The sequence below is a fragment of the Corythoichthys intestinalis genome, chromosome 14 (assembly GCF_030265065.1).
Source record: "Corythoichthys intestinalis isolate RoL2023-P3 chromosome 14, ASM3026506v1, whole genome shotgun sequence".
Classification (NCBI taxonomy): Eukaryota; Metazoa; Chordata; class Actinopteri; order Syngnathiformes; family Syngnathidae; genus Corythoichthys; species Corythoichthys intestinalis.
In genome coordinates, this window is record NC_080408.1 from 23,051,334 (window position 1) to 23,068,712 (window position 17,379).

The 17,379-nt window shown below is 38.9% G+C and overlaps 1 protein-coding gene across 1 annotated transcript in view; it reads right to left on the reverse strand.

Moving 5' to 3' along the window:
* tesk2 (testis associated actin remodelling kinase 2) overlaps positions 1 to 17,122 on the reverse strand; it is a 62,959-nt gene extending 45,837 nt beyond the window's left edge. Inside the window, exon 1 of the mRNA XM_057857566.1 lies at positions 16,744 to 17,122. The gene's annotated coding sequence lies outside the window, so the exon portion shown is untranslated. The remainder of the gene's footprint in view (positions 1 to 16,743) is intronic.
* Positions 17,123 to 17,379: the final 257 nt, after the last annotated feature.

Consider the following 17,379-nt stretch of genomic DNA (forward strand, 5'->3'; position numbering starts at 1 on the left):
TATAGGTATATTTAGCTGTTTTTGTGGGACTGTGTGTTTGAACCATTTGTTAAGAGCATGGTGTATAGAAGAAAAAAAAAAAAAAAAAAAAAAAGCATTTCATAGCATTTAAGTTAGCAGACTTTTGCCTTGTAAGTTAGTCAATTGTTCTTTTGTTGTACTCAGATCCTCATTTATTTATTTTTGTATACCGTTTGAGGCTCAGATCAGGTATTTTAATTTTTTACCCTCCCTAATCCGATTACTCGATTATTCAAACTAACTAGTTCATTAATTAATCGACTACTAAAATAATTGATAGCTGCAGCCCTAGTGAACATACGATTTCTTAGCAAACTCTAATTCAATATGTACGGTATATACATCTGCCATATGTTGACACTAGGGAGTAAGAATCGACGTTGATCAATATTTCAATTTGTTAAGCACAAATGAATGTAATTTGATCAAAATACAGGATTATAATTTCAATATGCCGTTTTGTTAAATATATTTTCTTTCATTAACCCTTTACACTCCAAGTTGTACAATTGAGGACGCCAGCATCCCCTTGACTTCTTTGGGTCATAATGTCTGTGGTACGCGTTATAAAAACATCATTTCTGGCCAGTATACAGAGAAATAGTAGCTTTCATTCAACACCAGATGGCAGCACTGTCGCATGGTAACTACTGAGTTGACTTGAAGTTAGTGAGTTGACGTTTACATCAGTGGCCACCATCTTGCATCCGCAATGTTTCCTATCCCGTCTCTGCTGGAATAATCAAATTTTCTCTAAAATACATAAACAAAATGGCTTTACAACATCAAGGCAGGGGTAAAAGAGGTGTAGAACACTAGTAGAAGAGCATCTGGTCCTTAGCAGGCAAGTAGAAGCTGTGAATTATGCAGCGTCTGAAGATGAGACCCCAGAAAGAGGGGACATGGATTCAGAGAAAGAGGATTTGATCAACAATTGCAATGATCTCTCAAAGGTAATGAAATGAAAAAATTATTGTCATTTATCATGAACAGACCCCTCCCAGACATAAAAGATGAAGTTTCATTTCATTGAAATGAATAGAAAATGTTATTTTTCACATTTCGTGACAACAATGTCTATTGTTTAAAAAATATTGTCCAAAACTGCCACATTTGGAATGTAAATTACTCCGTGCGCATTTGCTCAACCTCGATGTGCAATATGTCAAATTAAAGCCAAGATGTTCAATTTTTATGATCAGTTGTGAAAACCTAATTGAGATTTATAGTTTATCAGTAACCAAGCAATGTGTGTGATTTTCCATATTTGGCATTTGAAATACTTCAACTGACACTTTCAACAATGTAAAAAATCTGGAATAAAGTTAATGAAATGATCCTTTGATGACTGTGCAACAAGGCATGTTTCAACTGTTTTTTTTTTTTTTTTTTTTTTTTAGTTTATAAATACTCATAGTAAAATCAACCCCTAATTTCACAAAAAATGCTTGGACTGTAAAGGGCTAAAAAAATATGACAAAATTGTCATACATATCAAAACTGATTTGTATTTTTAATTGGAAATGATTGTGTTAAATGTCTTCATATTTTTTTATTTAATCGATCGATGGCCCATAAATCGGATCGTCGCAGAATATCGTAACACTGTACGAATAATCGATGATGTATTACTGTATATTATCATAAAATATTTGCCACCCTCAAAACGTTTCTGCCCCCCTCATCAATATTTTTCTAGATCCGCCCCTGGTTACTTGATAGACTGCCAGGGACTGATAAGTGCCACGTTGCTACATTTTTCTGTCATCACAACACAAATATAAAAATATTCCTTATCATAAGTGTGAAAGGGCACTCCACCGCATGTTTATTTGAAAAAGGAACAGGCGCATGTTCCTTCTATATTTGCTCGCATAAACTACACCCTTTGTACATACTGTATGAGGAGATCCTTCACTGAAAACAAGGAGCAGAGACGGAAAGAAAAGGGAGTGGGATTTTCTTTTTCCGCCATTTCAATGTGGCCTGTTGTTAGTGCAAACCAGATGGGCGTCCTCAGGGAGCGGTCCGGGGGGAGGGTTGGGTGGCCAAGTAGACCATAGTAACACCACCCAGATGTGTCCCACTGGATTACACGCTAATAGGGGCTGTCAGCAATAAATCACACGACAGAATAAAGCACAAATACTGATTACTTTTGCTCCCTACGCTGAAGAACAGATACCTATAGTTTCACCTTTGTGATGTTAGACTTCATACTTTTTTCCATCCTCAGTGGATGATGACATAAATTAAAAATATGTAAATAAGAATCTATACAGTGGGGCAAATAAGTATTTAGTCACCCACCAATTGTGCAAGTTCTCCTACTTGAAAACATTGGAGAGGCCTGTAATCGTCACCATGGGTAAACCTCAACCTAAGAACCAGAATGTGGAAAATAAAAAACAGAAAATCAGATTGTTTGATTTTTTTAAAAATTATGTCCAAATTACAGTGGAAAATAAGTATTTGGTCACCTACAAACAAGCAAGATTTCTGGCTGTCAAAGAGGTCTAACTTCTTCTAACGAGGTCTAACGAGGTCAAGAGAGACTCCACTCGTTACCTGTATTAATGGCACCTGTTTTAACTCATTATCGGTATAAAAGACACCTGTCCACAACCTCAGTCAGTCACACTCCAAACTCCATTATGGCCAAGACCAATGAGCCGTCGAAGGACACTAGAGACAAAATTGTAGACCTGCATCAGGCTGGGAAGACTGAATCTGCAATAGGTAAAATGCTTGGTGTAAGAAAACCACTGTGGGAGCAAGTATTAGAAAATGGAAGACATACAAGACCACTGATAATCTCCCTCGATCTGGGGCTCCATGCAAGATCTCACCCCGTGGCGTCAAAATGATAACAAGAACGGTGAGCAAAAATCCCAGAACCACACGGGGGACCTAGTGAATGACCTACAGAGAGCTGGGACCACAGTAACAAAGGCTACTATCAGTAACACGATGCGCCGCCAGGGACTCAAATCCTGCACGGCCAGACGTGTCCCCCTGCTAAAGAAAGTACACGTCCGTGGTACCCAAAGACAGCCCCAAAACATCACTGCTCTTGAGGAGATCTGCATGGAAGAATGGGCCAAAATACCAGCAACAGTGTGTGAAAAACTTGTGAAGAGTAACAGAAAACGTTTGGCCTCCGTTATTGCCAACAAAGGGTACATAACAAAGTATTGAGATTAACTTTTGGTATTGACCAAATACTTATTTTCCACCATGATTTGCAAATAAATTCTTTAAAAATCAAACTGTGATTTTCTGTTGTTTTTTTTCCACATTCTGTCTCTCATGGTTGAGGTTTACCCATGTTGACAATTACAGGCCTCGCTAATATTTTCAAGTAGGAGAACTTGCACAATTAATGGTTGACTAAATACTTATTTGCCCCACTGTATGATGTTGTCGACTATAAGAATTGTTTGGCGAATACTTTTGTCCAATCTTTTTCTTTAAGTAAATAAGTAGGACTATGTTAGCCCGTCATGCTTTTCTTTATGTTACCAAGGGCATAGGTTTGCATAGGGGCAGGAGAGGCATAAAGGCCGAGTTATACTTCCACGTCAGACCTACGCCATCAAGGAAGAACCGAGTTACGACCCTACGCCGTAGCCTGACGTGCGCCTCTTGAATTTTCTAACCTTCACGTCACGTAGACGTGTATGAAGTGGCGAAAACGGACTGTGATTGGTCCGCTCAGACTGTTGTTTCCGGTTTAGCGCCAAATCACCGCAATTGTAGAATAGAATCAAACATTATTTTCTACACGCAAAAATGGACCAAGCCGACGGGAGTATCATCGAAGAGCAAGTCTCGTCAAGACATTATTGTGATTGCTAAATGGCAAGGTCGGTGATTGGGAAAAAAAAAAAAAAAAGAAGAACCACCGAGACGTGTGTGTTCGGAATCGAGTGGCCACACGAAACGGTGACCCAGTCGGCCAAAAACCGCCGACTTTTTATCACTTTATGTCGTATTTTTGGTTGGTGCACTTCATCATTTATTGTGTACATATGTTTGCTGTGAGTCTGACTTATTTACGTGTCACACTTCAAGTATATGAAGAATAAAGCACAGATTTGGTGTCAAAAGAGTTGTTTTGATCGTTAATTTTCAATAACAGACAGTTCACACACGATACATCATCACTGATTGAGAGTGCCTCGGGGCTATTTATGATAACGTTAAAATCAAGGCTCCCGACGCAGTTTGGGAAGTTCCATAGACGCCAGAAATCTGCTATGGCTTCCCACTGGCTGGTTGTAGGACACGGCAAACAAATCGAGCTGGAGGGCTTTGCAGACTTTGAACGCAGTGCTCTACGCCAGTTTGAAGCTAGCCGCCACAGCTAGCTCTCTCCACCCGAGTCTAAAACTCTCTGTGCGGCATCAAAAGTCGGCCAGACCGCCTCGAAACAGTCTTCTGCATCGCCTGCCCCTCAACATTTCTATGTTCAATATTTATTCATTGTTGATGAGCAGAATATTTACTTTCAAGAGTTCCATCTTGCATTGTTTATTTTTTTCTCCGACTAGCGGAAGTCAACAAGCACGCCCCAAAACCGTACAAACATAACGCCACACCCCTCTAGTGGCTTGGCGGTGAATTACAGAGTAACGCGTTCCCTCACCACCGAACTATCGAATGACGCCGTAGTCGCTACGCCGTCACCGCAACGCGGCGTATAACTCAGGCTTAACACTACCAACCTTTAAAGATGCTCAAATTCTCCCTATCAACTTTCAAGCAACTTTATTTGGATGTCCTCCCATATGTTGTAAGGATAAAATAGACCTTACCATTATCAAGCAATTATTTTCATTATGTTCAGATTTCCATTTATCCCTTTTCACTTGCTGAATGTGCCTGTCCATTTTTTACCATCAAACGCACGTTTGATTGGCTGATGACTTGACGCCACCCAGACACACACGCACTCACACAGCCCCAACAGATTCATGTCGACAACATGCCACGTCCTTCACCCCCTTCGAAGAGGAGGGATATTTAGAAGTTATTTTTTGGCCAGCAGCAGCCACTGTAAGTAAATTGTGGAAGTGGGGGAAACGCCACTAATTTTGCTACTGAAAGACCGACCTGCATCAGAGTTAGCATAACATTAAACTGTGTGAACTTTCTAACCTGCAAAACTACAACGTTCAGGCCAGCCTCCTCAAAGTACAACAAAGTCAAGCTAGCCGTCTCGCATTAGGATCTTTTTTTGTATTATGTACATTATAGTAACGCAACACGGTGTCTTCAGAGTGCAAGTCACTTTATTGGAAAAAACGGGGAGCTATTTAAGAAAAGGTTCACTTCAGGGGGACACTGACATGAAAAAAAAAAAAAATTGTAATTAAATCACACATCAGAATTTCATTAGAGTACTTTGGTTCGAGTCTTGGGGTAGTCTAGTATGCCTCAGATGTAGCTCGGTCCTTGGATATCTCAGATTATTTCTCATGGCCAAACCTACGCCCTTGATGTATACACAGAACTTTGATATGGAGTCCAACTCGCAGCAGTAGGCTACTTTGACTCGCTGTCTGCCATTTACACGAATCAGCCATCTTTGGTACCAGCTTCTCCCAGTTAAAATGTATTTTAATGTGTCTTGACTTTTTTTTGCTCCCTTTTATTAACAAGAGTGAAACTTCAAAAGTGCATTTCACATCTATGATGACTCAACATTTTCACTAGATGACATCTCTTCTTCAGTAATCAGCAATAAAATGTGTGCATCACAAACATGCTGGCAGTTGTGAAGAAGTACAATTGTTTTCAAGCTTGAAATGTGCAGTGTCTGTTTTTTCTACTTGCACTTCAGTACAAGAGTTGATATATAATATTTCCTCCCTCACACAAGTACATTTACTTCTACTTAAGAACAGAGTGTAAGTGCTTTTGCCATGTCTAGTCAGATGACAACATTAGGAACGACTTAGGAAACATATTGTATCAATGACATAAACGCAAGCTTCTCTTTCAGGAGCACCATAAAAGCCAACACAGGCAGGGCAACAATTTTATGTGCTGTTCTTTTTTTTTTTTAATGGTGCTAATAATTTTTGTACTCATGCAATAGAACAAGGTGAAAATCATATCAATACACTAATTCAGTCACTATTTACAGCGATCGACATGTAATCCATTTGAACTGGTAGAGCTGGCAGTCAATGTTCATGTTTCATTGCCGTCGATGGCAATAGACGTCCGGGAGGCCACACAGTTAAAAATGAATTGGACCTCTATACTATGAGGGGCCGTACAAGACATTTTTCATTCTGGCCCTCTCACACACATACATTCTCCTTTCACATACATATATATTCATTCTCACACACATATACATTCTCCTCTCACATGCATACATTCTCCTTTCACATCCATACATATTTACTTTCACATTCATACATTTTCACTCTCACATTCATACATTTTCACTCTCACATTCATACATTTTTACTTTCACATTCATACATTTTCACTCTCACATTCATACATTTTTACTTTCACATTTATACATTTTTACTTTCACATTTATACATTTTTACTTTCACATTCATACATTTTCACTCTCACATTCATACATTTTCACTCTCACATTCATACATTTTTACTTTCATTTATACATTTTTACTTTCACATTTATACATTTTCATTCTCACATTTATACATTTTTACTTTCACATTCATACATTTTTACTTTTACATACATACATTTTTACTTTCACATTTATACATTTTTAGTTTCACGTTCATACATTTTCTCTGTCACATTCATACATTTTCACTTATATTCATACATTTTTACTTTCACATTTATACATTTTCACTCTCACATTCATACATTTTTACTTTCACATTTATACATTTTTACTTTCACGTTTATACATTTTCTCTCTCACGTTCATACATTTTCACTCTTATATTCATACATGTTTACTCTCACATTCACACATTTTTAGTCTGTGAAATGTATGTTTGTATAAATAAAATATATGTGTATAAGAGTGAATATATATGTATGTAAGGAAAGATATCAGCCAGATTTTTTTTAATCAATTTTTGAAATCAGGCGAAATGACAGCTAAAATAGGCAATTTTCAAAGTACTTTTATTTTGAAATGATACATCAGAATTTTATCAGAGTACTTTAGTTCGAGTCTTGGGGTCGTCCAGTATACCCCAGAAGTGGAACCGTCCCGGGATATCAGCCAGATTTTTTTTAATCCATTTTTTAAATCAGGCGAAATTACAGCAAAAATGGGCAATTTTCAAAGTACTTTTATTTTGAAATGATACATCGGAGTTTTATCAGAGTACTTTAGTTCGAGTCTTGGGGTCGTCTAGTATACCTCAGAAGTGGATCCGTCCTGGGATATCAGCCAGATATTTTTAAATTAATATTTGAAATAAGGGTAAATGACAGAAATAACTAGCAATTTTCTAAGTAGTATTACTCGGAATTCCTAAATTATTTTTTATATCACAATACTTTAGTTTTGGTCTCGGGGTGCTCGAGTGCCTCTCTCAAGTGGACCCGTTCTTGGGTGGCTTCCCGTTTTTTATTTATTCATATTTATTTTTTTCAATAAAGGGACTAGCGCTGTGAAGCCTCCGGGGGACTTGCGCTGTGAAGCCACCGCGTTCCATTATGAAGCCAGCGCGTTGCATTACTGTAATGCACACAATGCAAACAATGATCCAAATGAGGGGCGGCTAGCTTGACTTCGTTTTTACGAGTGGAAGGTGGCTTGACCGCAGTAGTTTACGAGCGGGTCATATTAGCTCTCGCTTGGACAGTTGAAGAGGTTCGAGAGTTGCTCGGTCTAAAAATGTCTCTCATTTCACTTTCAACTGCGTCATAATTAGCATTGTTGGGTGCAGTTGATTGTGTCCTTTGCCGCCGCTCGAGACAGGAAGCCAAAGAAGTTACAGTTTCTAGGGTCGACAAAATGTTTTGCAAAAGTCCAACTTCTTGCCGAAGTGATTGTGCGTCCTCTTCCATGCTTGCTGACCCTTAGTTGTTATTTTATGAACAGTAACCCGCGTCAGGTTCTCAGCCAATCAGAGCTTACCAGTCAGAGCTAGCCAATCAGAGCTGGCTTCCGCTTCAACTAGACTCCTTCCGTTTTCACTATACTTTCACTCATACATACATACATTCTCCTCTCACGTTCATACATCCTTTCCTCACATACATATATATATTCACTCTTATACACATATATTTTATTTATACAAACATACATTTCACAGACTAAAAATGTGTGAATGTGAGAGTAAACATGTATGAATATAAGAGTGAAAATGTATGAACGTGAGAGAGAAAATATATAAACGTGAAAGTAAAAATGTATAAATGTGAAAGTAAAAATGTATGAATGTGAGAGTGAAAATGTATAAATGTGAAAGTAAAAATGTATGAATATAAGAGTGAAAATGTATGAACGTGACAGAGAAAATGTATGAACGTGAAAGTAAAAATGTATAAATGTGAAAGTAAAAATGTATGAATGTGAAAGTAAAAATGTATAAATGTGAAAGTAAAAATGTATGAATGTGAGAGTGAAAATGTATGAATGTGAGAGTGAAAATATATGAATGTGAAAGTAAAAATGTATGAATGTGAAAGTAAATATGTATGGATGTGAAAGGAGAATGTATGCATGTGAGAGGAGAATGTATGTGTGTGAGAGTGAATATATATGTATGTGAAAGGAGAATGTATGTGTGTGAGAGGGCCAGAATGAAAAATGTCTTGTACGGCCCCTCATACTATACCGTCAAGTGGCAATGAATTATACTTTTTTTTTTTTAACTATTACTAAAATACAGGAGTTCAAATCAGTCCTTTTTTACCTGAACTGCTTCCCTCTGGTAGACGCTACAGGTGCAACACAGCGAGAACAGATTGAAGAACAGTTTTTTTTCCCCAGAGCCATCAACTCTCTCCATGCTAACATGTAACCATTGACCTTGTTGCAGTATTGTCGCTGCTACTAATATTGTCATGGACTGCTGCTATTAATGATTCCTGGTAATCAATCTATTTATTTATTTCAACATCAACACTCTACTTGCTTCGTACACTGTCTAGTGGGTATATTTTAGTTTTTAAAATAAATAAACAAACATACAATAAAACTATGTACAGTGGGGAGAACAAGTATTTGATACACTGCCAATGGGTTTTCCCATTGACAGTGTATCAAATACTTGTTCTCCCCACTGTATAACAAATTCATTGTGCGAAGCACTGAAAGGGAGTTGCGACTTTACAGTAATCTCACTGTACTATAATGACGTCTATTCTATTGTAATTTATTATAAGAATTATTGTTACACAAATGAGTATTTTTTTTTCTAAAGCAGTGCTTCTCAATTATTTTCTGTTACGCCCCCCCAAAGAAGACGTAAATGTTTTGCGCCCCCCCAAACTCTGCCGCCACTGTAAATAGTATCATTTGTCTATAATATTACTATTATAAGTACGCCTCTGCCTCACATTGTATCCTTTTTTTTCTATTAGAGAAAATAACAGATCAACTTATAAAGTATAACTTTATTAACATTGTTTTGTTTGTAACAGAAAAGACATAACGCGCATCAATTTGCCTGAATTAAAAAAAAAAAAAAAAAAAAAAACAAGTCACATCCAAACTGTAAAAATACACTCAAGGTACATTTTTGACCATTTGATACTGAAAAATAAAATCAGTAAATAATAACAAATTCAAATTGATTAGAAACATTAACTCATGAGGACAATATGCCAAAAAATTTGACCAAAAAAACAAAACTGAATAGAAGAAGAAGAAAAAAGTGTCTTTGGACAGGACAGTTTTTATTTTCGCTGCTCGCTGCTCCAAGTATCACCTCCAGTTTGCAATCATGTGGGGTTATTTTGCACTGAGCATGCTAACAGTCCTCACTGGTTTACTGATATCACACTGACAAAGCGGGACGATTGTTGGCAATATTCGGCACGTTTTCGCTGAAAAACAACCAAGCAGCTTATCAGTGAGATTGGGGTCTAATGTCTTTAAGTGGCGTCTTAATTGATTTGGCTTCCGGCTGTCCGCTATAATCATTTTTAGACACAGTAAACAGTGGTCTTTCCTCGTCTACCACTGTATTAAATGTCAAAGCCAAAACGCAAACGGCCCGAAAAAAGGCGCATTCTCGGCAGCCGAGGGAGAACCGTAGGTGAGGGCGGTGGTCGTGACGATCCAAAGCCGAAAATGGCATTTCTCAGGCGGACACGTGAGAACCGGAGAAGACAGTGGGTCGCTGCGTGAGTCCGACCAGAAAACGGCTTTCGAAAACGGCGCACAGCTCTCCAGCTCTTCATGAGTCTCTTCCGTGATTCCGTGTGCTCTTGCTTACTTTAAAAATACTGCGCGAACTTTGAAAATGAGAGCGCCACTGCCACCCACTGAGTTGATGTGCAAGTACACTTCATTCTAGTACGGCAAAAAAAAAAAAAAAAAGTTCCCCGAGGTCACATGCGCTACCCCTGGCATCGCTCTGCGCCCCCCTGGGGGGGGCGCGCCCCACTATTTGAGAAGTACTGTTCTAAAGTAAAGTGTGTACCTTTGCCAGCTGAATTCATATTTGTAAAAGTGTTCAAGCAATATCCGACTGATAAAGATCCTCCAGGACTGGCCAGCCCAGTCACCAGACATGAACATCATTGAGCATGTCTGGGGTAGGATGAAAGAGGAAGCATGGAAGACGAAACCCAAGAACTCTGGGAGGCATGCAAGACTGCTTTCTATGATGCTCCTGATGACTTCATCAATAAATTGTATGAACCCTTGCCGAAGCCCATGGAAGTCATACAAAATATTAAATTTGGATCTCACAACACCACTACTTAATTCGCTTATATTATGTAACATATTTCTGTATTTGAATGGTAAATGGTGATATACTTGCAGTACATTTTTTGTTAAATTTTCACACTACTTTCTGTAAGCGACAAAACTTTTGTCTTGCCAAAATTTGACCTTTATGTCTTCATTAAATGATAAATCTTTTTTCAGTGAAGCAAATATATTTTTTTACATTCAACATCATTTGGGAGGGTTTTAGCTTTCATATGAGCCATTTCTGAAATCAATTGAATAATTGAAAGTCAGGTTATTAGCAACTGTTTCTACAAAATGGATAAGTGACAAGACTTTTGTCAGGGACTGTACACATTAGATTTATTTATTTTTTTGCCAGCGAAGCCAAGAGTCGAGTACTGTCTGGTGTATTACCAAGGTAGCTCTACGGATTTCACCAATGAGACGTCGTGACAATAATCACATGACTCCATTATACCAATCAGACGCAAGCTGTTCTATCTTCTCGCCAGCCTGTTCAATCACATGGCGTCTTTAAAGCATCGTAAAAACTGAAGTATTTGACATACACAGCGCTGCCCTCAACATGACTCGAAAGTGTGGCTTTTAACCTCTCTCCCAGTTTTTAGTTGGCACCGATTGACCACGGAAAACTGGAGATATGATGCTTTTAATTTGAAAATACAGTACAGTGGTACCTCTACTTATGAAGTTAATTTGTTCCAGAACCTTGTTTACAAGTCGAAATGGTCGTATGTTGAGCAGGATTTTCCCATTAGAATATATTATAATTCCATTAATTCGTTCCATAGCCCAAAAACCTACACCAAATCCTTAATAAATACTGCTGTTATTATTGCAAATAGCAATTACAAAGCGCAAAACAAATGCATTATGAATAAAAATCGGAATAATAATAATAGTAATAATAATAATATTACCTGTAATAATGTAACAAATCTGGTTCTAATGCAGCAGTCGTATTTTGTATGGTGTACCTGAACGCACCGCGGGACTGACGGCAGAGTGAGAGCGCAGTTGAGATATTCCTTTCACTTTTAACGTCCTATTGTTGCGGGCTGTTAGCGTGTTTTTTTTTTGTTTTGTTGTTTTTTTGCACAGTTTCTGAAAAAGTTTAAAAACCTGATGAAGCTGGTGATCTCTTTGGCGCTGGTTGTCACGTTTCCTTGTAAAGACAAACGGATGTCGGAGGAGTATTGTCAAGCAGTTCACGGACGTGCACTCCACGCTCATATTTTTCCATTGGTAAGCCCCACCTTTTTTCTTTTTCCACCACCTGCTTTAACATTCTTGGAACCCATGTTGATTTCTCTCACAAGAAAATCCGCCGTGTGTGCGTCTTGCGGGAAAACAATGAAATTGCGACGCTGTCATAAATCGTCGTATTTCGAGCATTTCGTCGGATGTAGAAACAAATGGCGAGTCAAATTTTACATCTGATGTCGAAAAGATCGCGTGTCGAAGCGATCGTATGTCGAGGTACTGTAGTAATTATGAAGGAACTCTTCACTATTCAAACAGTCATGCTCTTTGGACGAATAATGCTTCATTTATGTAATTTTCTTTTTTCTCATTGGAATTCAATGATTTTTTTTGTATTTCTTTAGCTTATTGTGGTTATGTAATGGGTTATTGTACAGTATCATTGTAACAATAGTACATATACCATATTTTTTCGGAGTATAAGTCACACTTGAGTATAAGTCGCACCAGCCCAAAAATGCGCAATGAAGAGAAAAAAAATACAGGTCGCACCGGAGTATGAGTCGCATTTTGGGAGGAAATGTACTTGATAATATCCAACACATAGAACAGATATGTCATCTTGAAAGCAATTTAAAATATAAATACAAATACAATATAAAAATGAAAAAAGTTAAAATTATTTTCATAGGGAAGAAGTCATTTTTCAAAATGCTTGCTTCATATCAAGGAAATTTACAGTGGTTGTGTTTTTGTTTTTTGGGGGGGGCTTAAAAAATGTGTATCAGCTGCTATTTATTTATTTATTTTTTTAAAGATGTAGAAAATAAATACATTTTGTAATTTGTAATGTTGGTGTCCCATTGACAACCGAACATGCTCGACCAACCGTTTTAAAGCTTGATAATATTTATTCAACTTGTTAGGATAAACATTCAATAGAAAAAACTAAGATTGAATAGTTTTATGTTTGACTATTCAACACAAACAGCGGGTATGGTCATAGGAGTTTTTACACATAGTATGCCTTTACACATACTATGGTCAAAACAGGTTATATACAGTGCAAAATAGTGAGGAATTTTTTTTTTTATACATTTTATCTAACACAAAGAGGGTTTGGAGGATATCTCTTTGTGAAGTTAGGTATTATACCCATCACCTTATCTAAAGTATGCGTACATGCAATCAAGCTTCTCGAATACACATCTATATAAAAAATTGAAAAGATTCATAGTGAAGAAAAAAAATATATATAACATTGAAAAAAAAGTATTTTCAAAAATATTGACAAGTAGTTCAGTTCAATTCCATTTTTTCAGGCATGCGAGCCGAAAAAGTTTTTTTTGTTTTTTTTTTGCGCTCTCAATAAAGTTTGTTTTTGAACAGGTCACTGAGCTGCGTCACATACAATGTCACAGAGCCTACTCTTCTGCCGTTTGAGCGCTGCTGTCACTTCTACTCGCCGAGAAGCCGACTAATCAGAGGAAAACAACGACAAATACAGCTCATCCTATTCCTTGAGTTGATGAAAAATGCATTAGCTTGCGCTAAATTTAGTTTTCGATTCATTCTGCACGTTTCGAAGTCGCTCGTGCAATCCAACCGGTGTTCATGCCTCCTTTTCCTTAGTTGGCGCCTAGCTCGGCAATTTATTAAAAATGTTCACATTCGGTTCGTCCTTCTTGACATCACAACGGATCTTGGGATATGTAGTCTTTTGTGCTGCTTTCGGTTTTGAAAAAGGACAAGAAATGATGGAAATATGGAGATAGATACATGGTACATGCAGCGTTTTAATGCATATTTATGAGTGCAATAAAACTATAAAACTCAAATGACATTATTTCCCGTTTTTCTTGGTCGATTGACTTCAAATAAAAACTGGTGTGGACATCAACTTCCGCACTTTCAAATGAGACCAACCAGCGGCACGTGGGTGACGTAATTACAGCGTGACGAAGCTTCAAAGACGACATGCGTAAACGCGTCGCTGCCGACACGTTCGGTGTTAAAGGGTTAATGAATAAATCCACAAATGCACAGTCGAATTGAAGTCGACAGTAGAAAACATACGGGAAGACACCTCTCGAAGCAGCTTTCTATTCTAGTTTTACAGGTTGGTAAGTTCACACAGTTTAATGTTATGCCAACTCTGATGCAGGTTGGACTTTCATAGCAAAATTTGTGGTGTGTTCCCCACCTCCACAACATTGACATATTTTTACATTACTTACAGTGGCTACTGCTGCTACTGGCCGGGAAAAAAAAAAAAAAAAACTTCTAATATCCCTCCTCTTCAAAGGGGGCAGAGGAGGCGGCAGATTGACATGTATTTCTGTCGGGATTGTGTGAATGTGGGGGTTCTAGTCATCAGCCAATCAAATTTGCGTTTGAGGGGAAAAAAATAAACCCGCACATTCTGCAAGTGAAAAGGGGTAACTCTGAAGATAATTAAAGTAAATCACGTAATAATGGTAGTGTCAATTCTATCCAAACAACACAAGGGAAGACCATCTAAATAACCTTTATAGCTGAAGTCATTGTATAATGCAAATAAGGTTGCTTAAAAGTTGGTGGGGACAATTTGAGCATCCTGAAAAGTTGCTAGTGTGCACATATTTTTTTTGTCCAGGTTCTCAGAGGAGGACCTGGAGATCTGACTTGGTCCTCATTGAGCTTGAGAGCCGACCCGCCTGATGCGATAAAATTATGACAAGCTTTACTTAGAGCCAATTACCTTTAATTAATTATATTAACAATTAAAGCTTGATTAACATCAACTGGCACAACAAAATTGCCATTACTTTGAAGTGAAATGTGAAGAAATAGACAGGGGTGCGCATATTTTTTTTTTTGCCTCCCACATTAACTCAAAGCCTTTGTAAAAGAGGGATGTCCACCTCATAAGAGCTCGTTGAACGTGCATGTTTAGCTTTGTGAAATGCAAGCAAAAACACGTCTGTCAGTGTATGGCGCTGTTCTTCATTAACTTTATTCCGCCACTTGTCCATAGGGTGAGTGGGGCCCTGTCTGACATCGATAGTTCACTTATTTGCCACATGCGCTCTGTTTTTTTTCGTGCTTTTCAAAGTTTGGATGGCTGAAATTGTTTGACCCTACATAAAATGCGCTCCTCTTATCAGCGACATTGGGATTCTCACGGCAAATTTTGCACCACATTTCCGTGCGAGCATCATTTGCTTCTAGCCATGGTACCTCCTGCAGCCACTTTTCAGCAAAAGTCCTTTTTTTCGGTAGCTCCGATGAAGTCTCTGTCGTCAGTCTGTCTTTTGACGGGGGTGGGGGAACACGGAAATAATTACTCAGTGGGCCTGCCTCTTTGACATTTTGACAAGTGATTTTCTTGCGTCCGCCGCAAATACAGTGGTCAGCCATCGGTACACAAAAGCGTATGGAAGCCGTTGAGGGCCAGCGTGTTTGTCTACGTCCAGTACGCATGCGCGCAGGCGGACCACTTATGTGCACCCACGGTTATGTCCCTACCGTCCCTAGGCAAACATACGCCCTTGAAAAAAAACTGCGACTTATAGTCCGAAAAATACGGTAGATAACTTTGTGCTCAGAAAAAAAAACAATGTTTAAAAAAAAAAAAAAAATCCAACAAAAATATAAGCAGCTACTCACAGTGTTACTTATTACTTGAGTATTATTTTCACCAAACACTTTTTACTTTTACTTCAGAATTTTTTGGATGATTATTTTTACTTTTACTTGAGTAATATTATTTTGAAGTAACGCTATACTCTTACTTGAGTCAAATTTTTGGCTACTCAACCCATCTCTGAGTGCAAGTACTTTTGCCATCTGCCTTTGGGGAAAAAAAAGTTGGAAACCCACTGGTCTATACGTCTAAGAACAATGCTCACAAGATACCTGAGCACCTCAGATACCTGTACTTTTCACACAAGACTGTACTTCAACGTGGGAATGTTAACCACCTCTGCACAAAGAGATCCAAGGAAGAATTTTAGAAAGGTTGGAGAAGCCCTGGTCCGACTTCAACGTCTACTAAGAGCACTGCTGCAGGATACCTGAGCAAGGTGACATTGAAACGAGCGGAGAGCAGCAGCTCCAGCTTATCCGATGACCATCTGGCTCCAAAGTGCAGCGATACGCGGCATAGCTGTCATTCCGCGGGGGCTCCAGCAACATTAATGAGTAGCCTCCGCGGGGGTCGGGAGGCTCATTATCGAGATGCCGCAGACGGCCGAGGCTGCCAAGAGGGATTCATTTGAAGCAACCTTATGAACTAATGGCTGCCATTGACGGCCGCAGACGTCCGATCGGGAGGGTTGGCTGTAATCATTCCGCGCCCGCTCTCCCAGCCCATATTGATTGGATGTCTCTCGCCGTCAAACGCACTGAAACACGATCGCCCACTACAAAGCCCTCCAAGAGAAAATGCATCAGACGTCTTTTGCCGTCAATGGCACTGAATTGATTGGACGTCTATCGTCGTCAACGTGTTAACTGGAGGCCGTTCGTTAATGTATTTACTGGGTAGGTCCGACGCCACGCAAATGGTAAAGAAAGTTGTCTTTTGTGACGCTAGGCAGGAAATTGTAAGTTTCATCTTACACATACAAAACAGCGGACTTACCTGTTTGGACATGCAGATGGGAGTTCATGCTGGATAATTCCGGAGCAAAAAAGGGTAAAAAGGGGCGTTTATAGAGTTAGAAGTCCGTCATAACTCGGTGTTGGAAGCTAGCTGGCTGACTTAGCTCGTTTGACAACAAACTCCAGTTAGCAGAGACGTTGTGGCTAGCTCGCCCACCGCTTAACTACGTCCCCCTCACGCTTGGCTAAGATGGCGTTGCAGAAATTCTCTGCCTACAATGTTCTCCTTCCCACTAGTGGAGGCATGTTCACTGTTTTTCTCCGCCCGCAGCGATAATTCAGCGGCGATGGTTGCCGTTTGACAGCTCGCTCAATCGTCGTTGGTCTCAAGTACCCGCCCCCTTCGTCCCTCTCACTGATCCCGCCTACATTTCATTGACAGGCCGCTTGGCCAATCAGGCTTTTCTTTCAGACGCGCCTCTGTACACCTCGGAATAATTATTCATTAGATATGTTTATACACGCAAAGCAAGGGCGTAGGTTTGGTAGGGACGATATAATAGTAACAAATATTTTAATGAAAATAATAAATAATAGGGTTGTTCCGATCATGTTTTTTTGCTCCCGATCGTTTTAGTTTGAGTATCTGCCGATCCCGATATTTCCCGATCCGATT